Genomic DNA, 25,018 nt, shown 5'->3' with positions numbered 1-25,018 from the left:
AGGCGGAAATGACTGGAGTGCGCACAGACACTCAGGCATGCAAATGAGGAATTAGCGAGGATCCATAAGAGAGAGAGGGTTGTACCATCAAGTAGAGCCTCCTGGATGGTGCCCTCTGCTGGGATTGCCTGGCCAGCGGACCAGCTCAGGAGTTGCCACAGGAAGACAACATGAACTGCCTCCTGCTTGTGCTGACATACTGCCTTGGACTCTAAGTGTGCTTGAGAGTGTGAGTGAGGTTCTTCTCCCCTCCCAGTTTTAATATAATCAATAAAACATTACATTCCTGCCGGGCTTTTTTCTGGACAGGCTAAAAGATGTTAGATTAAACAAAGCCCTACACCAAGGAGGTTTGTTTGACACCTCCTGAGCACAGATCCCAGGACCCAGTCAGTTCCCTGCTGCAAACCCAGGCAGGAGAGCTCCACCCCGGTTCACACTAGACCCGGCCTAAGCCTCCTAGCGGGGAGTGGCTGGCAAGGAAGAACGAGACCAAGGACAAGGATTAAAATGGTAACAAAATAACGGTTTTTATTGGAAGCACACTAACGAAATGACAAACTATATATACTACAAAGAACACTGACTACAATTACACACTTGCTTTATACATTGTTTTTGGCGATGCGTCTCCTAGATGAAGTTGTTAGTTTTTATTCAACCAGAAGGTAAAAAGTTGCTGTTAAATTTTTGAAAAGGGGAAGGTAAGAGAGGAGAGGGTATTTTAAATTCCTTCCTTTGACTTAACAGGAGGAGTGGGGGTTGCTAATCTCCACTACTGTCCGGGGGCAGGGTGCTAGTCCTACGCCTAAAGATTAGCCCTGGAGGCGGTCAAGGGAACTCCTCACCTGATTTTGTGGGAGGCCTTCCGTTCCTCCTTTTTGGGCTTTAATTGAAATGTGTTCCCGGGAGGCCGTGGCTCTTCGACGGGACACAAGTGGTCAAAGGAATGCGGGAGGTGGGGAGGCTTCTGCCTTCACCTTCAATTATTTAACTCAAAGAATGATAGGATAAAGGGTATAGGGAGCAAACCTTCCCAATAAACCAATCTTTTGATGCTAATTAATCCTAACAGTAATAATATCTAACTAATAATGACAATTAATAATTAAATGTGCTGTATATTTAATAAAGACTTAGCCTGGGCTGAAAGGCCCGGCCCTGAGGGTCAGGGCCCCAGGCACTGCCCTCCCCCCGTCGGGAGATAAGCACAACAGAGGTGCGACCCCTGCTCCCCCACTGGGGGTCCCAATGTCCGAGGGAAGTCTGTGTGTGTACGTGTAGATAAAGTTATGTTTCCAGTAGACAATTCCGGTGGCAAATGTCATATCCTGTGGTGAGTTGTCGTATTCAATTGATGAGTCACGTCAGGTAGTCGAGTTTGAATGGCAGCACTGCAGGTGAGATGATGATGGTAAGATGGCGGCCTCCGGGATTGGCAGCCGAGCGCGCAGTACCCGCCTTTCGGCGGGCCAGTTCGACACTCGACCACCTCCCCACGGAGACCGCTTGCTGCTGACGCCACTAGGGAGAAGAGCTGCTGGCGAGCGCTGGTACCGCCTGAGCCCGGTCAGCGCCGCAGATGTGACAGCGGCGCTGAAGTGATTTCACATCTCGAAGTGATTTCAGCCGCTTCGCCCTTCAGGGCTGGCCTTAGGGACTCGGCAGATATCGGAAGTGCAGACGCACCTCCCTATGCGGAGTAGCAGAAGCGAGTCTGTGTCCTCCAGGGCCATAGAATGTCCCCCCAGCACCTGCTTATATGCAGGGAGTCCATGTATTATTCATGATTCCAAATGAATATTCATGATTTTACCTGCAGTTTTCAATTAGGTCCTCTGGGGCTTGGAAGGTGCTAGAAGTTCTCACCTCTGCCCAATCAGAGGCCTAGAATTCAAACACTTGATCATGAATAATTCATGAGCTCAGGTTACCGGGGGAGCCAACTGACAAAAAGTGACCGTTGGTAATGCTGTTAAATGGCAACCTGTGACACTTGAGATTTTTCATGTGCCTGCACTGATTTAACACAGCCAAAGGCATGTATTCCCTGGCCCACGGGGATGATGATGTCCAAGATGTTAAAAAATCCTGACAACTACTTAGTGTCCAAAAGCAGTTGCAACCCACATCCCCTTGTAGCAAGTACAGTAAAGATATAATAGGAGCTCAGTGACAGGGTTGTTCAAACTGTCAGAAAAAAAGCATAACCAACTAATGAACACGTGATTGGGCCTTAAACATGCTGATCTGTTTTTTTTTCCCAAACTGTCCCTATTTATAGCTTCCCAGTGTTGGCAAGTATGTAAATTGCTACATCATTATTCAAAAGCATACATGCTTAGTTATTTTTAATTTGTTTTCAGAGCCTAGGAAAATACTCGGAGCAACACATCTTTGAAGTATGTCTGGTCTGGAATCTTTCATTCTGGGATATTTATGCAGTTTTGACACAATAAAGTCAGAGACCTGATTTTATTCCCATTTTTTGTGTTTGAAATGCTTTTTCCAAAGAGTGCTTCAACATTTTTTTTTCTGTTTCCAGGCCAAAATATTGTTCTTTAACATATCATCTGCTGGGTTCTTGTTTCTTATACATAGTGAGGCTGTCTACACTACAGAGATAAGTTGACACAAGATGCATCAATAAAACATAAACTGTTATGATTAAATCATTTGCGCATGTTTGTAGAACACTGTTCAGTTTGGTGGAGTGTGTCCACAGTTTATACTTTTGCACTGACAGAGCAGTGCTCTGTGGGTAGCTATCCTACTATTATTCATCTTGCCACCTGCTGCAGCTAGGAGGTGTGGGAATAGGGAATGGATCACAATTCATTAGGGGTGCAGGCTTAGTGTCCCATGATGCATTTTCTTCTGTCCCATCATTCATGGGTTTCCAACTACAATTTTGCAGTATTTCTTAACATCCCTTGTAGTCTGTGTGGCCCACCAACTGTGCCTGAAAGCAAGGATCCTGTCCTGCTCTCTAATTTTTTGATGAGCCTTGTGAACATAACGTGGCTCATCCTGCAGAATTTCATGAGCTGTGTATCTGAATGAGAAGCTGAGTAGGATGCCAGCTCTTCTGTGTGTTATGGAAAGAGACAATTCCAGATGACTTCACATTCATAGAGCAGCACTAAGTGGCCCATCTCTTTTGGACTGGGCAAACAATATTATACCAAACTGTGATGACAAGCAGCACATGCAGATAGCTGCCTTCCTGGAACTGTGTGTGGTACTTTCCCTGGCCTTGCTTTGCAAGAACACCAAAATGAGAGCTGCACTATTGGTGGACAAATGTATGGCACTCACTGGGTGGAAGCTGGTGACTCCAGACTGCTACTGGTTGTTGATGAGTTAGTTTACAGTCAGGAAGTCTGCCAGGGAGGTTGCCTTTAAGCATCCCTTGCTGGCCCTCTAAATATGCTCCTAACTCTGCTTCCTGTTGTGGCCTTCCTGTTTTTAATTTTTCATTAATTGTGTCTCTCCATGTCCTACGTTGTTCTTCATATGCTTCTTTATACTCCTGGGTTGCTTCCTAATCTTGCAGAGGTTCCAGTGTGTAAGGGGTTCCTTTCAAGGCCACATCTGCAGAATTATAACAAATAATAAAGCCATGATTCTTGGTGTATTCACTGCTTTGAATCATAATTGAAGATACCTCTTTTTCACAGTCACTTGGCAAGTACACAGCTTGGGAAACACCCTAAACATGCTGGGTTCAGACAAGGAGTGGGGTTGGGCGGGGCGTGAAGATGGGACAAAGGATCTAGGTGTTTTTTAAGGGGATCACTGCAAATATGTCACTTTTGAGGGTACGCAAAAATACATCTCCTGCATGCGTGTGTGTCCTCACCTGTGTGCTGCTCTGGTCCCTGCACAAGGGATTTTAGAGTGGAATGGGAACGTTTGCTACAGCAGAAGAAAGAGCAAAGCAGGTCTACTTATGCATATGGTGCCAGTAAATCATGAGGACAACCTAGTAATAGTGCCACTAGTTTCCAGAAGGAAGGCAAAGGAATGCAAGCAAATAGAATTGATGTAACATTAAAGTTTAGAGAAATCGAATTCTCAACATTCATACAGTAAACTCTTTTTCAGATCGGCATTGTATTATCCAGAGCTCTCAAATTACCAGTATTTTAACCACAAGTAAGTTTTAGTTATGTTTTCTGTAAGTACAGTGCAGTCAAAGTAAATCCAAATAAATACAGCATAAGTTTACAATGTACTGTATTGCTATTGTTGTTTGTAAATAAAGTACTTTGCATACACTCTTGTTTGTTAGTATCTAATTTTGTTTTTCTTTAATGTTATGCATTGTGAGATACCTCTCTCTTATCCAAAATATTTGCATGTCCAGCATCCTCCTGGTCCCAGGGCTGAGTCTACTGTATTTTTTTTTTTGTTTTTCTACAAAAATATGATAACCACGCCCCCCCCAAACTTTGTCTTCTCTCTCCAAAAATAGAATTCTCCTCTTGCGTAGTAGTTTAGTTGTATACAGAAAATTTAAACAAAAAATGGAAGATTTCTATGATTAGCCATTAATGCAAAAATATCTAACCCTTTTCATGTTATTTACATATTCTTTTAAATATATTTTTCTCTTAAATAATAACTATCAAATTAAGTGCCAGCAGTGTGCTCTGTTCATGACACACCCAAAGGTAGAGTCCCTTCCCTGACAATATTTCAGTATAAAAGACAGGACAGATCAGAGTACTGTGGCAGTTCCAGAGAACGGTGGTAATTTAGAATATTCAGAGGAGTTTTAAAACTATATACGCCACATAGGTTTTATCTCAATAGTCATACTTTTGTATCAAGAAAACATCTTGTTAAATGCGAGTTTCAACTGCATCATGTCATGGTGTATATGTTAGAGAACAGCTGGCATCTGTATTTTGTTTTTGTTTTCACCAAGGATCTGGGGAGTTTTTCCTACAGTTTTTGGTATCTACTATTAGAGTGAGTCTGTCTGTGGTGCTATGTTTGTTCAAGAACTCCTCTTAAATGTAAGAGTGATAACTGTGAAATTTGGTACGCAGCTTCCTCTTACAGTAACTTAAAGCAAGGTCAGGGTTTGGTTGTGCCTAGAAAGTGGGAAATGCCTGAAATCACCGGATTTCCCAGGACTTGGCACTGTCAGGAGGGACAACATACTTCCAACCCATCACTGGGGTGTGCGAGTGCAGGGAACAGCAGTACTTCAGAGTGACCTCTGAGGGCAGCAGCCACAGGAAAACAGGGGTCATGAAGAGATGGGGCTATTGTCCCCCCACCGCCTTTGGAAGGATAGGTGCCTCGTTCTGCTCCCTCGCAAACCTGCCCCAGTTAGCTCCCTGACATGCTGGGTCCAGGAAATCTGCACCCCTTCTTCCCCCAGAAGCTACTGCTGGGGCTGGGGAAAATGGCCCTGCCCCTGCCCTCTCGCAAGGGCTGCGTACAAAGCCCTGTCCCCCTGCACACCTACTGCCCTGGCCTGCCACCGCCCTGGCTGGGGCTCGGAAAAAGAGCCACAGCTGTTACCCTTTAGCCAAACTGGCAATGAGAGGCTGGACAAGGGAAAGAGTCATGGCCTCAGCCTCCCACCTTACCACTCTGCCTGGGGCTAGGCACAAGATGTGTGACCATGGCCCCAGTCTCCCTCTGCTTTTCCAGAGCTGGGGCCCAGCCCTCTCAGTTCACCACAGAACTCAGGCCAGGGCCAGTGCTTCAGGATAGCTCCCTGATCACCCTTCCGGAGCTCTGGCTAGACCTGGGTCCAGTGCCACAGCCCCGTTCCGGCCCCACAGCTCCTCTGACCCTCCCTGGAGCTGGGGTTGGGCTGGGTCCCATGATGCAACCTGGCCTGGCCCCTGTAGCTCACCCCGGGACCAGGCCAAGTGCTATCTGGCCTAGCTCCCCATCCCAGGTCAACCCAGAGCACAGGACGTAGACTGGCATGGCCCCTTCCGGATCACCCCACAGCTCAGGCTAGGGCTGGGTCCAGCACTGCAGTATCGTCCCTGCCCCATGGCCCTCTTTCCCCTCCAGAACTCAGGCTGGGCCCAGCACTGTACCCTCTCCTCACAAGCCTCCAGCTCTCCCAGGAGCTCACACTGGGGCTAAGGAAAGTGGCTCAGCCCTGTGCCCCCACATCATGCTGGGGCTGCTGTGGCCCAGCCATTCCTGCCCCCCCCCCAAGATCTCAGGCTGTTGCCAGGAGCTGGAGCCTGACCTAGACTTCCCCCTCACCCAAGACAGTCAAGGAGGCGGCTGGAAGCTGTGGCCCGAGCTGGCCTCTCTATCTGAAGACAGGTATGGGAGCTAAGGAGTTGTGACTCAAAGTGGTCCCCTAACCTGGTGACAGGTGAGTGGGGCCAGAGGCTGTGGCCCCAACCTGTTGTCCCACTTGAGGACAGGGAGAGGCCAGGAGCCATAGCCCAAACCAGGGCCTCAATCTGGAGACAGGTGAGGGGGGCTGGGAGCTGTGCCCTGACCTTGCCCACCAGCCTGACGATACGCAAGGCGGAGGGGCCATGAGTCACAGTCCAAATGACCCCCTCTTCCAGGACCGGTGGGGCTGGGAACCACATTCTAAACCGCTCCCCGAAAGGATAGGTATGGTAGGGTGCTGGGATCCTCAGCCTGACCACCCCTCTCAACCCACTGGGGACAGGAGAGGTGGGCCCAGAAGCAGAAAATAAACTCTTCTGTTACAGACCTGAGCAAAGCCTGGTACGCCTGCTCCTATTCAAAGCTTCTGTTGATATTTTTTTTCTTTAAAGTTTACTGTACTGGCAGATCTGGTCAACACCTCCATGGCCTTGACAACTGAGCAAGGAGTTCAAGGACATTTCCTTGCACATATGGCCAGAGGCTGATGAGAATCTAATTCTCAATACTACTTACAACAGTAAAGGAAGACAATTTCTAATGAGCAAAATGAAAAAGCCATCTCACAGTAAAATTCCTGTTCTCAGAGCTAACGATAATGAAGAGCTGTTTTACAGGAAGTTCTTCTAGATGAACATTTTCCCTCTCAACTCCTAAAAAGGGTTACAGTATTTTCCTCTTCTTTCATTTGCCTCCCATTGAGAAATAGTCCATTTATGTATGTGCAGGACCACTTTAATTTGCCTGCGTCTCATCAGCACCCAGCACAATGACCTCTCAATCTTCATGGTAGCCTCTAGCCATTATTGTACTTTAAGTGTTTTGGAGTTAATAATAGGCAAACTGCTGAGTGCTAGTAACTTAAACATGGCTGATTATTTAAATCTGCACAGGGTTTACCAATCTGGATTCTCTAGAGTATCCTCCAAAATATTTTTTCTTTAGAGTGACCCCATAGCCTCTCCCTCCAGCTATGCATCACTGGTATAGGTCAGTAGAATTAGTTATATCTGGGTACATTTTTCCAATTGTCTCAAATGTTTGGCTATAGAATGTTTTGACCTGAAATGTAATCTCAGTAATGTGACATTTCAGAGAGGAGATAAAGCTGCTTTTAGGGTGAATTGTTCCAGGCATTGTTTTTACTGCATTTAAAAAAAAAAAACACTCTAATGGCAAAAAGTGCATATCTCATAGTAGCAGGAAATGTTTGAGTCGTACATCTCCCTGGAAGCCAGTGTCATCAGTTTCTGGTTTTCTCTTAATTTTTATTTTAAATCTCAGATTGCTGTATGCTGTCTGAAACATAATTTGAGGTTACTTATTTGTAGACATGACTTGTAAAAATCTGAATCCTGTTTACTAATTAGCTTTTTTTTTTTCTCTTAACGGAGACAACATTGACTCATGTTTTATTAGCTTTCCAAATGGAAATGGCAGGAAACATGGTGGGCCAGATCCTGGACCGCATTGGAACAAATTGACATGTTGGCCATCCACAAGTGGCTTAAGTCATCTCTACATCCTCCACTCCTGAGCTGTCCCAGCACTGGTCTCACCTTCCAGCACAATACTGGACTGCATCAGGGTCACTCAGAGTCCATGGGAGCTGTGGCAAAACTTAATGATCAGTTCAGTCAAGGCTCCTTTTCCCCAGCCAGACCCCATACTCCTAGGGTAAAGAGAGGGACGGCAAAGCAGCTGTAGTGTCAGGTCCATTCCATCAGAGTCTTGTCCTCACGCAAATGGAGTATTTAAGGAGCTGTGTCCCACTGGAGATATGCAAGGAAGGTAAAGCATGGGGAACGTCTGTTTGGCTATCAACTCCAGGGACTGTATAATCTTATTCATATCACAAGAGCTCAGATATATAGGAAATAATGGTGCTCAGTAAATCTCAAGATCGGGATCCTTATCTACTGAGAACCAACCCTTGCCATCATTTTGTTTGAGTTACATTATATTCCCAGAAGGAATTACAGAGAGAGAGATGTAGGCAAAAGTTCTGGCTTTGCTTATAGGAAAGGTATAAGAATATAGGAAGGGTTGTGTGTTTTGGTGGAAATATTGTCATAGCAAAGAACTTTCACAGTTTCATTTGGTGTGATTTTCTGCTTATGTAATGATGTTTTCCCTTGAAATTTCATTGGAAAAGAGTTTTTACATTTGAGCCTGAAAATTTAGACGTTAGCTGAATTTTTATATTGAAATAAGCATTCTCTCAATGAAATGTTTAAATTTTGAAATATTGTGCTTTATGGCTTCATGTTGAATGTAGAATACAGTGAATGAAAGTATGTCCGTTTTCATTTCTGATGGGTTTTGCTTTTCAGATTATTTTTTTGAAACTGGAATGGAATATACAAATTCCCTATTCTCAGGTTTTTAGATTTTGTTATAAATTCTTCACACAGCATTCACGTCAACATCTAGGTCTTCCTGCAGGCTGTTGCCACAGCATGCATCATTCCTGTATTACAGTGATCACATCTGCTGAGACTGACAATGAAGGGCCAAATTCACCAATGGAAGGCTGCATCTGCATACACTAGTCATGAATTTGGTCTAAGGTGCTAATTATTATTATCTATTATGTGGGTTCTGAAGACTGTCCTCAGCAGTTTGTTTTGTAGATGTATATATAATAGTGTAACACCTCTTCCCTCTTTATGAGAATTAGCTTATGAATATGAATATGCATATCTTGAAGATGCTTTATGCAAAATACTTCGTGTTACACACCATCAATTTTAATGTTTGTCTGATGAATAGCCTATCTTTTGTGGCATGAATCATTTTTGCATGTGAAGTTTTATAATTCTAAGTAGAGGCTCACTTCTGACACTCCAGACCAAATGGCTTGGTGATCAACTCAGCAACCTGTAAACAGCCTTGTTTGTCCTGTAAGCCCAGGGGGTGGTTGGTCCTAGTAAAACATGTGACCACTATCTGGTACTGGAATCCATTTTTACATGATATTTGGAAGTGGGGAAGCTAAACAAAGAATTCCTGCCCTGGGAGAAGTCTATTTAAGCAATAGGAAGCAATTAGCTATTTTGTCTTAAGCTGGCTTTTGAAACTGCATGGCATACTCTAAGTCTGTGGCTGCTCAATATTCCTCTTTTGGAAGGGGAATGCAAATGCAGTCAATTGGAAATGCAAATGAAGTGCTGATTTACATATCATATGTCTTATTTGCATAATGGTGTCCACTCGCTGTTCCAGAAGTGCTGTTTCTGGGGTGGGTGAAAGGAGGAGAAACAAGCAGTATAGACAAGGTTCCTTAGAAAGGAAACTCCATTTTTGAAAGAACCCTTCTACCTGAAAAATATAAGGTCAGAAGGGTGCTTTCAAAAGCAGGGTTTCCTTTCAAATGAATCCTGTCTATACCGTTTGGTTTCTTTCCCAAAAACAGCACTTCTGGAGTGGCAAGTAGCTGACATTATGCAAATGAGGCATTTGATATGTAAATCGTTGACTAATTTGCATTTCTGACTGGCTGCATTTGTATTTCCCTTCCAAAAAGGGAATGTAAAGTAGCCACAGCCTAAGGGTATACAAAAGAATTTTGAAGAAGGCTGTGACCCAAGTCAGACTAAAAGAGCCACTCTGATTTGAAGCTTATATCTGAAATAAGAACAGCTGATTACAGTTAGCATTTCCATGTAACAAGCTTCTCACTGGATTAGAATTAGCTAAGCATTTTGTATTAATTTTTATTTGATAATTACTTTGATCTGACCTGTTTTCACTTGAAACCACTTAAATCCTATTTTTTAAATCCTTATGAGCTTTTCCTGTGTAAAAGTTTCACATGGATTAAGATGGATTTGTTGGGGTTGTTTTTGTGTTTTTTGCCTCATTTGGAGTTGGAGTCCTGGCTGCCAAGCCTTTAGAACTCTGTCCTCCGAGATCCAAAGTGGTTCAATGTCTGCATTGCTCTGCACAGCTGGCAGTAACCACAACTCTCTCTCTTGGCTGGGAGGAGACCATAGGGTCTGGCCCAGCAGGATAGGATAGTACAGAGTCCCAGAGTGTACAAAAGCGAACTTTAGCAGCATGATCAGCACACTGGTCAGCCCTCCTAATGGACTTCTCTGCGTGCATGCCTTCACAATTACAATTGGACTGAGGCAATAAATTCATTGTATGGTTTCATTGTCAAAGACTAATTTTATCATTATCAACATGGATAGAAGTAAAAAACAGAGTGCCAATCTGATGGATGCACCATAAGAACTTAATGGTGAATAACCTGAATAGACTGGATTTGAAAAGAGGCAGTAGTGCAAATTCCTTGAGCCCTCCATTCCATGAATGCTATCTGAAGTTCTGAATTTCAACCAATGATAGCGTAAGAGAGGGGAGAGGGGAAATAAGGGAAGACTGCATTTGTTTTTATAATTCTTCAGAGAGGGCCAATCTGTTAATTTTAGCATAAGAGGGGCATTTTTATCTGTGTATTTCCAGAGGCAAGACTTGAAAGATTATTTATTAATAATAAAGCTGTGGTTGTAGATGCTGTTGAAAATATTATTTCATCTATGGAACTTCTGAAAACTTTGATGGAGCTGAACTCCACATTTTCATGATAAATTTCATAGAAGGCTATCAGTAATATGCTAGATTAGCAGAATTGTGGCAAAAATGTATAATTCACATTCCTCATTAAGTAATATTGAGGTTATCTGAAGTAATACTTTTGTTAATAAAATCTTAATAAATTTTTAATCTATGGGACTATAAGTAAAAGTGAGCAGAGCTTTGTTTCTGTGAAAGGAGCAAATTGCCAATAGCTCTCACCCAAGCCAAAAGTAATGGTGTTTTTGCTTAAGCCTAGATGGAGTTACTCTTACAATTTCAGCAGTTAACACTTGTTTCCACATGCTGTTATATATGTAACTAATCAAGGAATGGTCCATCCCTAGAGCATGTCAGCCCTGCCACACTGCTTGGTCCTCCATGCCAACAATGGGTGAATTTGTTTGGGTTGTAATGGGGCCAGGAAAGTTGATTTTCTGTCAATCTTCCCTTTCTTATGTGGTGAGGTTCTGCTTCTTCTGCAGCACTTTCAGCCCCCCTGTTTGCCTTGGACTTTGAGGATGTGGAGAAATACTTCAGAGAAAAGTGCCTGTTGGGGACTAGAGTGAGCATAAACTTTACATGGGGGCAAGACACCTCTCTTCTTCCCCACAGATATACAGAACACTGGGGATAAAGGTAATCCAAGAGGTAGAGGTAAAATTCCCTAAGTGCAGGTCTGGGAAGAGATAAAGATTTAGCAAATATGTAGCTCCAGGACAGGCACATTATCATGGAGCAAGATAGGGCATGAAGCAGTCCTTGGTGCTAGTACAAGGGCACCTGGCTTTTGCATGTGGAGCCCAGGCCTCCTGCTGATTCTGCTTTCTTTCCGGATTCCTTGGGGCATGGTGGTGTAATCTCTGGTGGTTTCAAAAAAGAGGCGATGTCAAATACCAGCTGTGTGGCAGAGCAATCTTAGGAAATGCTCAAGTCGGAGAGCTTTATAGGATTTGCCATCTCTTCAGAACCCCTTCTATGGGTGTTTCTTACAGCAAGAGCTGATCTAAGAAATAAAATGAGTATTTTTTCTAATAATGCCGAAAAATCCTACAAATAACCAGCAGCCCTGTAGCATCTTTAGAGACTAACAAATTGATTAGTCGTGAGCTTACATGGGTAAGACACACTTCCTCAGGTGAGTGGAGAAGACAAAAAGAATCCAGAGTTTCCATAATGGGGGGAAAGGGCGGATGAGAGAGAAGGAGGGAGAAAATGATTACCTGCCACTAGTAGGACCGCTGGTAAGGGTTAATGTGACAAACCTGGTGACATTAGATACAAAGTGCATTTAAAAGTGTTTAGCACAGCAAAAGAATATTGTATTATTGAAATAATTTTGCTATCAGTCCTATATTATGTGTTTTGGCATTTAAAGGCAATTCTAAAGAGAGAGAATAAAAATACAGTACATAGGCATTTGTTCTTTTGTGGAAGTTACTGTTAAAAAGCCTTGACCATAGTTGGCTTAGTCTGATATGTTTTAATGGTCTTCTAAAATCACACATTCTAGCTTCCGCTCTGCAGCTAACTTTCAGGTAGCTTGTGGCAAAATGGAAAAAATAGTAGCAATTTCCAGTTTTGTATTGTGTTTTCAACATGCTAGGAGGCTGCAACAATGCCCTGATGGCTCATACAGCCCCAAAGATTGTTCTGAAATTTTAATATTCTAAAATTAACAACAACAGGTAGCAGTGATTGCATGAGCAGCGTCTGTTATATTTATAAAATGGTAATTTTCAGTATTTTGAAAGGATTCTGATATGTATGATTGAAGAAAGTATGCATTTATTTGGAGCTAAGAATCTGTATTTAATTAGATTAGATAGTAGGAAACCTAAAATTACTTCTCATTAATAAAGAGTTGTTGATAATTACTTCTTTCATTTTTTTAACTCATTAGCATTTCTCAGATGAAGGTATAATTAGTCAAAGCATTCCAAATGTTTTATTATTGTTGTTATACTCAAATTTGGAAGTATTCCTAGCTTGAAAGAAGAAAAACAGTAATATATTAGATATTAAATACAAAATATTTTGAGTCCATTAAGACAGTATTGGACTTGGTTTTCTTTATATGTATATTTATAGCTTTTTAAAAATATATTGAAATAATATAAAGTATCAAGTGTAGTCATACTAAATCTAGCAAGACTTGTGCTGTTACAAGGGTGTCGGATGAAAGAGGTGCAACCTGTAGTTTTAGTTGCTTTGATATGTGTAAAATTACACAACAGCAAATATACAGTAATTGATTTGTGAGAATTTGTATTTTCTGGAGGGATACCAAAACAACGCTTTCTTTGTAACCAAAAAGGAAATTTCTGTTTGATTCAGCAGCTCATTCGTCTAGCTTTTATGCAAAATAATTCCAGAATCTTGTATTGGCGCGTGAAGTGCATTTTGTTCCAGTTCAGGGTAAAGGCGCCTGTATTTTCTCTCACTGGTCCAGGTTCGTAGGCTTTCAGCTCCCCAATCAGTGTCTTTCATGGGTGGAGACCTATATCTCACTTCATTCTGACTGGGTATTTCCAAGCTGCACAGTTCCCTGCCATCATTGTTTTACTCCAAACAGAGACTGGCTATCTAACCAGACCTGCTTGCTGTCTCTCCAGAGATGGCTAACAGGAGTATATGCTATCATTATACTCTACCAGATAGTAGTTCTTATGCAGGCCTATTTTACTCTTCTCCCACTGACATAAAAGATGGTCCAATAAAAAAAAACAAAACCTCACTCACTTATCCTACCCACTTCCTATGTCCTGGCCTGCATACATATGGTTGCCAAATGTCCAGTTTTCAACTGGAACACCCAGTCAAAAAGAGACTTCGGTGGTTCCGGTCAGTCCCGTTAATTAAAAGTCCAGTAGGTGGCACAGGCAGGCTGCCTGTCTGGCTCTACACTGCTCCCAGTTGGCTCCTGAGGTAAGTGACACTTGGTGCCTGCTCCATTTTGCACCCCTTACCCCAGTGTGATCCTTTCCCATGCTTTGCACACCTCAGTCACAGCCCAGAGCCCCTTTCCACACTCCAAACCTCTTATCCCAAGCCTCACCCCAGAGCCTGCCCTCCTCAAGTAGAGCTCTCACCTTCTATGTCCCAAGCCCTTGCCCCGCCCCACATCCTGAAACCTTCATCTCTGGCCCCATCCTGCACCCCTGCCTCAGATCCTGTACCTGCTTCCAATTCCAACACCTAGCCCCTGCCCAGGGGCTCCTCTCACACACCAAACTCTTTGGCCTACCCCTCCTCCCAGAATTCCCTCCTTCCCAGGGCAGAGCATGGAGGAGGCAAGGATGTTCTGTTTTCTGCCATTACAAAGCTGGCATCCTTATGCCTAAAGAACATTGTCAGTCTATTACAAACTGCATCTCAACTGCAATTAAGGAAATCTTGATATACTGGCAAACTAATCTAAAATGGCTTCTGTATACATTTCACACTTACCTGAATATCTGAAATATAAGATATTATTGTAAGGTGGCATCATGGCCCTATTTTAATAAGACAGGTTATATTGGAAAATGCAGTAACTTAATCGCTTTTTTTACAATTACTGACTTGCTATTTTTGGCTTGAAATTGAACAGCTATTTCTGAAAACACTTTTTTCTAGGTTTCTGTCATAAAGGGGAGATAAGTGGTTTGAATTAGGGTTTGCCTATGTGGCTTACATTTACATTCATGTTTGCCAAGTAGTATTGTTGTAAATCATGAGTTTCAGGTAGTTCACTGAAGGCACAGTGCTAGTGGTTCTTACCCATTTTATTCTCTCTATGCCTCCTTTTTCCAGTAGAAACCCTTGTTTGGAAATGGGTTTATTTATTAAACTCTTCCTCTGGCTGAGAAGGAAGATGAATGCCTGTCTCCCCAAAGCTGGCTCAGTTGGGAAAAGCCCTCTGGATAGCACTTAACACTCTCTTCCTCCAGAAGTCTGTAGGGATTACTGATCTAAAGCACAAAAGGATCTGGAAGCAACTGACAACTTTTTCACAGCTGAGAGAGTATTTTGTAACTGTTTGATATGTGTCATTTTTTTCTGCCTGTGGACTTAACTAGGAACAGATTATTATTTCCTGCCATTTTATGTATGTTTGAATTTTTTTTCTTTGTGATTAACTTTTAAATCTCTGTGATGACTGTGAATAGTTTATTGAGAGTATTCACTGTTTGCCAATTGTCTGTGCTAGTTTAGGTGTGTAATATGGCATAATTCTCATCAATCAATTAAATGAGCACACAGAGCCCTCTGGGAATAATATTTTTGCATGCATGTGAAAATCACTTCCTGCTAGTATTTATGCCAGACTCACAAAATTGCTTGCATGTTTGTAGAGAACACCAGGGGGAAAATACTTGAATGAAGTGAATTTTAGAAAATTTAAATAAATTCTTTACACTATTCACCTAGCCCTCTTATTTTCTGAGTCCAAGACACCTACACTGCACTAGCCATAATTTGTGCTAAATTATTATATTGGCCAATTATGTGGGTTGGGATACCTCACTAAAAATATTTCTCCATGCATTACATGGTATATAATAGTATATTATGGTACATTATTTTAGTATTTTATACTAGCATGGCTATCACTCTGTTACTATGGCTATATACACAGCACCACTTCTTGGCGTGGTCTGAAATGGCTTGGATATTAAACTCCCGTCTTGGAGTTCACAATAAAAATTATGAGCATTCCCAAGCACAGCAGCCTGAATAGTGCTGATATCATTAAAAATAGTTCTTGCTATCTTTACATTTGTGTATTATTTCCACATTTTCAGTGCAAACTGAAAGAGCTAGAAAAAGTCTGAAGTTGCAGATCAGAGTTTATCACCTTGCTTGCTTCACTTAGCCCTTAGCTGAAATTGGATATAATTTATTACTTGGTATGTTTATTTGTTTCCAAAAGTAAGTTGGGTAACATCTGAGTAAATTAACAGACATTCTGACTTTGGATTCTGGATCAGAGGAGGAATTAGAACTTAATCATAAAATACACCTTGGGCTTTGATTTTCATCTCACATACTTGGAAGGTATAGGCTTTATCTTTGTGGTTTGAGCCCATTTTATTAAAATCCTATTCTGTTTTTCCTGAAACTTGTTGAGATTGTTTCCATGAATTATGGATTAGTGTCTTATGTAAGCAAGCATTTTCTCTAGCATGTTTGTGGTTTAAAAAAATCAGATAGTATCAATAATAATACAGTGTTTGTCAAGGGCTAAAGATGGTAATTATTCACTTGTTAAAATTGTACATGAAATTACAGGATTACTAACTAATGCATTAGTTTTGTGGTAGTGGTTGCCAATCTGTAATTGTTGATAATATTCATTGAAGATAGTGCTGTCTGCAAGGAGGGGATTTCTTTTATCAAGTGTATCTGTATGTACCATACAGTCATTTATTACAAAACAAAGAATATCTGAATCCTAATTCCATGACATTGCAATCTGCACAGTCAAACAAAGCAAAATAAATAAATAAAAACTGGGCAATATCACTTGGTGACATGTGTACTACGAAATATGTAATATTTTTGATGGTAAGAATGCTATTGAGAAGCCTTGGAAAATAGGATGAGGTGTAAGCAATAGAAATAATGTTCCAACTATATTCTCATGGACCTTACCAATCCACCCAGTGCAAAGACAGGAATAGAGAGGAGGGTGTCCTCAGTAACCTCTGTGGCCCTCTTCTCCCTGGCCTGAACTCTACACTGCACACATCCTCCATCAGGAAGCAGGATAGAGACAGGAACTAGCAAACCTGAGACAGGAACTTTTCAGAAGACTAACAAGAAGTCCTGTGGCACCTTATAGACTAGTAGATACGTTGGAGCATAAGCTTTTGTGGGCAAAGACCCACTTCATCTGATGAAGCGGGTCTTTGCCCACGAACGCTTATGCTCCAACATATCTGCTAGTCTATAAGGTGCCACAGGAATTCTTGTTGTTCTCGAAGATACAGACTAATGCGGCTACCTCTCTGATACTCTTCAGAAGAGTGTTTCTGTGGCCATTTTAGAAGTCTGAGGCCACCTGTGGCAGACTCCTAGAGGGACTGCATGTATAAAATGTCTCTGTGCAAAAGCTGCTGGTGTCACGTGGATCCTAGGAGCTTCTTAGGGTTTGAGCTGATCCTATGAGAATGGATGACCCACTCATGTCCCATGCTGTGGCATAATTTGGAGACAGCTGTATGTGGTGACTTCCGGCACTCTTTTAGGGGAAAGAGATCACAGCCCCAGTGGGACCAAAATCCCAGATAAACCCATCTCACTATGAATAAAGTTTATTCAGAGCAAATTTATGAGTTGTTTGCCATCTTTATCAATGAAAGAGAGAGATGCACAACTGTTGCCACCCCCCATCCAGGTAAACCTTTATCACTTAGGAGAATGCTAATTTATTTGAGACCATTCTCCTTTGGGAATTAAAAATGCAATATAGAAAATTCATTTCTACTCGGTCAGAAGCACGTTTAGCAGGCCAATTCAGTAGCTCACCCTGAGAGTCTGGAAAGAATGGTTGACCTTCCACTAACCTATTTTAACAACTAGGTAAGTGGTTCCCAAACTTTTCAGCATCACGCCCCCCTTTTGATTTTTGAGAAACCCTCACACCTCCCCACCTCCTTTTTACCATGGGCCAGCCACCCCAGCTGCCTCTGAGCTGCCTGCCTGAGGCCCTCCCCTCCCCCAAAAGCCAGGCACCACCAGCCCCTCATCTATCTCCATCCTCTTCCTCCTCCTCCCCTGCAACCCACATTCACTCACCTTTGCAGGAGGCAGCTAGCTCCATGTGGACCTTCACCGGCTGCCTGCTTTTTATAGTGGCTGCGTCGGGTTGCCCATGTGAAGTGGCAGGGGCTGAGAGATGGAAGCACAGTCCGGCTTTTTCTTCAGGTGGGGAGAATGACTGGGGGGGCTGGGTCACCTCACAACTCTTCTGGAATTTCTTCATGCCCCCTTGGGGTCACGCACCCCAGTTTGGGAAACCCTGCACTAGGTTGTCAACTGGCACCTGGCGAAGGTTGATAGTGACTGAAAACGTATTACCATATACCCCGATGCTATTCCCGTGGCCTGTGTGGAATGAGCTTATGCTCTCCGCTCTTGACAGAGGACAAGCGTCTACATCAAAAATGTCATTTTTTGCAGTATGAGCAGAGAGGCTAAGTAACATCTGTGGCTAGATATTGTTCCTCCAGGTCAGATTTGGTTTGAGACATATTCATGGTGTGTTACTGGAAAGCTCTCAGCAGTGCTGTTTCTGGTATACGTATTCAGTACATAAAGAGAGAACTTCATTCTTAAAAACTGTCCATCATGTTTACCATAAAATTTACAATTGAGCAGAATTTTGTAAAGTTTTACTTTGTTTGCACATACATTTACTGTGAAATAGTAATATTTGTTAATAGCCCGACATAATCTTCAGGTACAATCATATACACTTTGGTTTTCTTTGGGGATATACAATGGAGGGAATGGTTTTTCATGAATGCAGTTTTAAAATCACCATATTTAATAAGTACATTTACTTTATTAATGACAGTTGGTACTTTTCGTCTTCTTGATATCATTTTTGCCATTTTCTCTTCTATTTGGCCAAAATAGAAGTGTTTGTTTAGCCCTTTTCCAGTTAGCTGGTACTCTCTTGGGAGTGACAGGAGAGCAGAAAAGAAGGCTCTTCCCCCACCCTGCCCCTTTTGTCCTCTTGGTTTTGATGTAGGGTGGCTGCTTCACTCTCACAGATATTCTTGAAGGAATATCAGAGGAATCATCAAACAATTGTGGTATGGGTGTCCTTTGCTTTATTTTTAAATGTGATATAGCCCTGTCAGAATATTTAAGCCCCAAAAGAGTGAATCAAATTAACATGCTGATTCTTAGATTTCCGTGACTGATTGTTTTTATTTTTTGTAAATTTCTAGATGAGTAATCAAAATATTACACTTCTTTTTGTGGCTGTATTCCCAGTAAGGAGAGAGACAAGTATAAACTCTCTCCTAGAAGGTTTAATGTGCTTAGAAACTCCAAAGAAAACACATTTAAACTAGAATTCATAAATGAGATTTCACCCATGCTGAAGTGTGGGAACTGACATGCAGTTCCTAATAACATTTTCGTTACATCTGTCAGAGAGATAGCCGTGTTAGTCTGTATCAGTAAAAACAACGTAGAGTCCTGCGGCACCTTATAGACATGATGCATCTGACAAAGTAGGTCTTTGCCCACAAAAGCTTATGCTCTAATAAATCTGTTGGCCTATAAGGTGCCAAAGGACTTCTCATTGTCTTTATGTCTCTGTAGCAATGTTTTTGTAACTCATTAGCTCAAAATAATGGCATGAAATCTCAATTTTAATATCAGTTACACTTTTGCTTAATAGGAGACTAATATTAATTCCATCAACCTATAATCAGTCTTTTGCTTAGTTTGATGTAGAAATGAACATTGACATCCCTGGTAAATGGTCAAATGACTTATTTCCATTTGAAATCTATAGAAAAGTTCTGAAGAAACAGAAATGATTATTCCAAACCCTTATGTTACCAATTCTATTCACATCTTCTAGAATAGTTATAGAGAGGCAGACGTGTTAGTCTGTACCTTCACAAAACAAAAAAGCCGTCATGTAAAACTTTAACGAAATTTGAAGTGGGTCTGCCCCATGAAAGATCATCACCTAATAAATTATTTTGTTAGGCGTTAAAGTGCTACATAAATGCTGTTTTGTTTTGTGAAGCTTCTAGAATAGTTATACCTGCTTACTACGTGAGGAGTTTATCGATCTGTAAAGCTGTGCACATGATTTTATTCTCCTAATTAAGCTGAAGATCCAAGAGAAGAATGAGTCCTATGTTTTCAATAATTCCGTGTCTTGAAGAAGATTAGGCAACCTGTGTGTGTGTGTGTGTGTATCTATTGTAGCTGATGTTCTTTCTGATCTGTGCTTCCTGTTCCTCCACATAGCTCACATTATCCTGTATGTAAGGTAAAATATCTATTTTAATAAATATCTATTAAATTGCCTGTTCCATCTATACATCAAGTGAGAGTAAATTTTTACTAAGTTTTAGTAATTTTTTCCGTTAGCTACCAGGTCATCATAGCTGTGCAAACTAGGATAAGATATTGGCCAAACTCATTGTCCTTTAGCATTGCTGGTTACATACTTCATTTTTCCTTTCATGTTTGATCATTTACCTAGTTTTTAAAGGACAAGGTTTTAAAAATTGCTGGATAGTCCTAAGCATATTATTGTAAAATTTGGCTTCTGTTACATGCATTGTCAATAGAGGCAATTACAAGAGATCAAAGATATACGTTTTTATTCTATTACTTTTGCACAGGTTTTCCACCCTGTCCAATGCGATGCTTACAGAGTAACAAAATTCTTCAGCATGTGAAAGATACAAAATGTTCCATTGCCTCTACCTGCTAGTTTTCTCGGAGTAACCTATCCAATATTCAAGGCGAAGTGCTTCAAACATCTATAATTATTAAGATATCAGGATACAATGTTATAATTGAGAAAAAGTTAATTTGGATCCCAACAATAACTCTAAACGTGTCTGCTTTATTCCCAAACACAGATAAAGCAACATAACTAGAGCTCAAATCACAGGAAAAATATCCAACTACAGAGACTCTAAACAGAAGAAATCAAATATAGATGGCATCAAGACCTGAGCTGGCATAATCCTTCAACTCCCCTTTTTCCATTCATTTCTACTTACTTAGCTCACAATGGTGCAGGAGATTTTACTGTAGTAACTAAGGTACTTTTTAATATTATAAAGAAATATCAGTTGCTGCCCTATTATCATTTGTGTTCTCTGAACAGTTTACCACTATTTCTGGGGCTGATGAAGCTTCAGCAGAAAATCCTTTATGCAGAATTATCAAATTTTTGCTTAAAATTATCATCAAGAAAGCCACATTATTCATGTATCATATTCATATGATATCTGCAGTGCTTTGATTTATGTTGCATCATTTATCATTCTTTAGGATGTGCACTTAACATGTGATACAGTTTCACCACATTCTTTTGGTTCTTAGCAATATTTTTGTACGTACGACAGATCCTCAGAGTTATGAACACCTCAGGAATGGTGATAGTTTGTCTGAACAAAACATTGCAGTTATTTCAAAAGTTTACAGTTAAACATAAATGTAATACTATATCTTTTAGTTTTTTACCTTGTAGAATATTTGTCATCAGAAATATGTTCACTTCACATGTTGATTAGTAACAGAGAGAAAGCCGTGCTAGTCTATATATTTATCAAAACAGAAAAGCAGTAAAGTAGCACTTTAAAGACTAACAAAATAATTTATTAGGTGAGCTTTTGCGGGACAGACCCACTTCTTCAGACCATAGTGGGCCATTCTGTTAAGACACAGACTCTTAAGTCACTAATGAAGAAGAATTTTCGCTCTGCTTTAGAAAGAGAGACTGCTGAACTCTTTCATGTTCAAACACATTAACACGTGGTTTGAACTGGGATGCAAATTTTCTGGGACACTATTGGGGTTCTTTTGCATACTTGGCTTAATCTAATTTTTGACCACACCTGCTCTCTGATTTGCTCACCTTGATAATTTTTTTCTGATTTGTCAACCTTGATTACTATTTTTGGTTCTCTGTGCCTTAAATATTGAATCCGTTCTGGTATGGCTATGGTCTGAAGAAGTGAGTCTGTCCCACGAAAGCTCACCTAATAAACTATTTTGGTAGTCTTTAAAGTGCTACTTGACTGCTTTTTTGTTCGCTTCATAGTTTGTGTTCTGTGGTGTTATTACAATCAATATATTTTAACATGTAGAAAACCATGCAAAATATTTATAATAAATTTGTTATTACATTATTAACAGCGTTCTATTAATAAAACTGATTAATCATTGTTAAATTTTCAATCAGGTTAATTTGTATAGTGTTAATCACTTGAGTTCACTGTGCATGTTAGTGGAGTTGTGACTTGTCTCGTGCGGTTGCAGTGCCATTCACATTTGGCCTACTTGGACTCCTGTCATCTTTACAGTTTGGCCAAATCTGAGTGTCGCTGAAACTGCTTAGGTTGCAGTGCCCTGGTGCAAGGAGGTGAGCCCAACTGCTCCTGTGGGATAGGAGTGATGGGTGCTGCAGTGTGCCCCTTTGAAACATTCTGGTGACTCAGTTTTAGATCTGAAATCACAGGTTAAGAAACCCTGCTCTAAATCATATATTTTCCTTCTTTGACAAAAAATGTCAGGGAAAAAAATACCTGGAGTGAAAGATACTTCTGGAAAAATAAGTGACTTTTCCTTTCCAGATTTTAGAGTTCTCATGTCGGTCAATACACACTTCTTCTGTTAAAATGTGTCACCATACTGTTTGTATAAACATCTTCTTGATATGCATTGTTTTGATACAAAAGACAAAAATGTCAAGCTATTAAGTATTCCTCTGGGTCCTTCACAGAACTGTATGACTATATTAACAAAAAAATTGAACCCTCTAAATGGAGAATAATCATATTCTTTTGCTGTCCTGCCAAATTAAAGATGAGTTATATAGCTACATGACTGGAGTGCAGCATTACTGCTCTGTTAGTAAGTCAGCCTTTGCTTTCCAAGACTGGAAAGTCTATTAATAAAATCAGATTCTATTTTAAATAATGTATTGATTTTGATTAATGCTTTACATAACTTGTTTCTGTAGTCTTAATTCATAACTTCATGCACCTAGCCAGTGTGCATTAATATCGAAGTGCACATTTAACTAAAATATAGTAAGGGAACCTTATGGCTTGTATTGTCCTTCAGTACACCAGCATATACATTGAATGAATACTCATATCCAAGCCAAAAATATCTTAAATATTCCCCACCTGCCTTCTATAGTGCTGTGTTTTGCTGATCAGAAGAATTGGTTTATGTGAGACCTAGAACTGAGGCTGGTAGTGTCAATTTAGGCTATCTCTGTACTAAAGCATAAAGCTGATTTTAAGGGAGCTCGGCTGATTTTATAATGTACCCATCTTCACTGCAAATATCATTACATGGATTTTAAGGGATCCTACAGTTGACTTTTCTACTCTAGCTTTTTCATGAAGAGTAATGTCAAATTCAAATTTACAAGGTCAACTTAATGCTAGTGTAGACACAGCGTTATTTATTTTGATTTTATTGGCCTCCAGAAGTATCCCACAATGCCCCCAATGTGTCTGTTCTGACCATTGCTTTCACCTTCAATGCTCTCCAGATGAGCAGAACGTAGGAAACAAGAAGCAGGAATCAGCCCAGGCTCTCTGGTTGTGTACGCACCCACCCCCACCCACTTCCCACACCTGCACCTGCACCACGCAATGGCCAGACTCTCCTGCTTGACTGCTGTACCACTTGGCTACTGGGCTCTCTCGTTGTCCCTCTACCACATGGCTGCTGGTTCAAAATGAAATGAAGCATTTCAAAAATACCAAAAAACAACTTTTCAGTAGCTCCAAATTGAAACTTTTCAGATTTTTATTTCTGCATCTTACTTTTCTCTGCTAGCCTCATATGTGTCTGCTGGGGCAGGCTGTGGAAAAGTGGCGTGAAAATGCATTTGGCTTTTTGTTATGAATCGGAGCAGGAGTGATGATGTCAGACAGCCACAACTACTTTCAGTGCATTTTTTTTTCAATAACTCACTGGTACAGAAACCCAGAATGCAGCAGAGGTACAGGAACTGTGGGATAGGTACCCACAATGCACTTCTGACACAGTTGAACTAAGCAAAGGTAACGGCCACACTACGTCAACTTTCTAAATGTGTGGACACTAGCCATCAACTTTATAGCACTAGATTTTATAAAATTGACTTTAATAAATTTGACTTTATTTCCTAGTGTAGACACAACCTTAGCCTGAAGAAGAGAGAGTCCACTGAGCCACACTAAAATCCAGTTGTAAACTGCACATTTTCTTGATTTCTTGAACAATATTTTTTTTAATTATCCTATCATGGATTAGCAAGAAACTTTTCACTATTCAAATAACTTCACCTGTTTAAAAAAATGACTTCCCTGGAACATGCCAGATATACACTAGAAACGAATAGTTAGCTGTGGATATGTAAGTAGATAATTATCAGCTGGAAAACTCTGAGAAATGGGGTGTGGTATTGAGTGTATTCTTGTAGACAGTGTCAAGGTATCCTATAATGAGCACCACTGTGGACCTCCTGCAGGTCTCAGTTCTTGTAATAGCAGCTCTTTTTCTGCTGCTTTCACCCTTCATCAGTATTTCACATGTATTCTGGGGGACACTGCAGTACACCTGCCTCTCTACTCACAGGGAGAGTAGACATAATGACAGCTGCACAAGCACTGACCTGGTGTATGTGTGTGCTTTGAGACTAAATGACTGTTCTTTCCCCTGCAAAGTTCTCTTTCCTGTATTTATACAGCTTCATTCAGTTGAAATTATATATATTTTTGCATGTGTTTAGAAAAAAATCTATCTATTCAAATTTAATGTGCCTTTATTCACAACATATGGTGGCTGGGGTTGACTTTGTTCAAAGATAATAGAAATAGGTTCATTTGCAATGGTATATTACCACCCAGAGCATTTATTACAAAGTTCATACCAAGGTGCTAAAAATCAATCCCAAGCTGAGCACATTAGACCAACTCACATTACTTACTATTGTGACTCAGAATTGAAGTTCTTTTCAAAGCCTCAGTGAGCCACTGAGTTCCCTGTTGATTTCCATATAGCCCTGGTATCTGCCTGCTTAGAGTCAGCAGTCAGGCATTCCACTTCCACCATCCACGTCTACAGTAACTTTTCTCCCTTTGTTTCACAGATATTATGAAGTGCACAGCAAGCAGCTATAACCTTGAGAATATTTTTTTTACTGAAGTCATGTGAGTAGACAGCAATAGCACTCTTTCAGATAGCCAAAGCACATTCAGAAGTCATTCTGCATCACTGCTGGGCCTGTAGCTGTTGTGCTCTTTTCTGCTATTGAGCAGTATATGGTTTGGAGTAGGGGTAGGCTGCATCT

General features: G+C 40.9%; 1 protein-coding gene across 1 annotated transcript in view; it reads left to right on the top strand.

Moving 5' to 3' along the window:
- Positions 1-25,018, top strand: part of KCNQ5 (potassium voltage-gated channel subfamily Q member 5) — a 459,915-nt gene that overhangs the window by 102,248 nt on the left and 332,649 nt on the right. The window lies entirely within an intron of this gene.

This window comes from Carettochelys insculpta, chromosome 3 (genome assembly GCF_033958435.1).
Source record: "Carettochelys insculpta isolate YL-2023 chromosome 3, ASM3395843v1, whole genome shotgun sequence".
NCBI classification, from domain to species: domain Eukaryota; kingdom Metazoa; phylum Chordata; order Testudines; family Carettochelyidae; genus Carettochelys; species Carettochelys insculpta.
Note: the sequence above shows the minus strand (reverse complement) of the source record. Positions and strands in the feature narration are given on the sequence as shown.